We start from the raw sequence: 1296 nt of genomic DNA, 5'->3' as shown, positions 1-1296 counted from the left end.
TTTGTGGCGAAAATGAAAAGAGTGGGGGGACAAGGATAAAAGGTAGCGAAATAGGTTTCTTGGGGGACTGTATAGATGGGCCAGGTGTTTTTAGGATTGCAGGTGCATGCAGCAGGGGGATTTTTCAAATTTTTTAAAAGTGCACTTTAGAGACACAAAAATATGCAAATTTGACTGGACTATTTCTTTTCCGCAAAAAATACTGTTTTCTATCATTCTTCACCACTTTTATACAGTAAATAATGTGCTTCTAGAAAGCTTTTAACACAACTTAAGGACACAAAGTACATTTATTAGGGCTAATAGTACACATCTGTAATGATTGCCAGTGTCAGTGCGTCTTATTTTGGGGTACGGACTGAGGGCCTGATTCAGACCCTCTCGCGAGAGCTCAGCGGGTCGATGTTGTCGATGTCGATGTTGCCCAAGTGCGCAAGCGCCCGACGGACCCGGGTCCGTCGTGTGCATGCGCGAGACTCGAATAACGACGGCCAAGCCGTCGTTATGGGTCTCGCACCAACAGGGCGTGATGTCGATGGTGACTGACAGCACGCCCCCTTTGGTGGGCGTGCCGGGGGGCGTGGCTGCCCAGACGGAGCACCGTCTGGGGCCGGCCCCACTGACATCACTAGTGATGTCAGTGGGTGTGCTTTTGGCTCTGATAGAGCCAAAAGCACTCCAGGGCTTGCGGTAGCGAGACCCTACCGCAGGGTCTCGTCGCCAAGCCCGATGGTCGCGATGGTCTTGACCATCCCAAGAACACTCTCCTGAGATGACCTCAGTGGCTGCGACACTCCCATAACATGCTCCTGAGATGGCGTCAGTGGGTGCGACACTCCCATAACACGCTCCTGAGATGACCTCAGTGGCTGCGACACTCCCATAACACGCTCCTGAGATGGCCTCAGTGGCTGCGACACTCCAAGAACACTCTCCTGAGATGGCCTCAGTGGCTGCGACACTCCCATAACACGCTCCTGAGATGGCCTCAGTGGCTGCGACACTCCCAGAACACGCTCCTGAGATGGCCTCAGTGGGTGCGACACTCCCATAACACGCTCCTGAGATGGCATCAGTGGCTGCGACACTCCCAGAACACGCTCCTGAGATGGCCTCAGTGGCTGCGACACTCCCAGAACACGCTCCTGAGATGGCCTCAGTGGCTGCGACACTCCCAGAACACGCTTCTGAGATGGCCTCAGTGGGTGCGACACTCCCATAACACGCTCCTGAGATGGCGTCAGTGGCTGCGACACTCCCAGAACATGCTCCTGAGATGGCCTCAGTGGCTGCGAC

This window comes from Taudactylus pleione, unplaced genomic scaffold (genome assembly GCF_031769625.1).
Source record: "Taudactylus pleione unplaced genomic scaffold, aTauple2 ptg001060l, whole genome shotgun sequence".
In the NCBI taxonomy this organism is placed as follows: domain Eukaryota; kingdom Metazoa; phylum Chordata; class Amphibia; order Anura; family Myobatrachidae; genus Taudactylus; species Taudactylus pleione.
The sequence above is the reverse complement of the archived record's forward strand: the minus strand, read 5'-3'. Positions refer to the sequence as shown.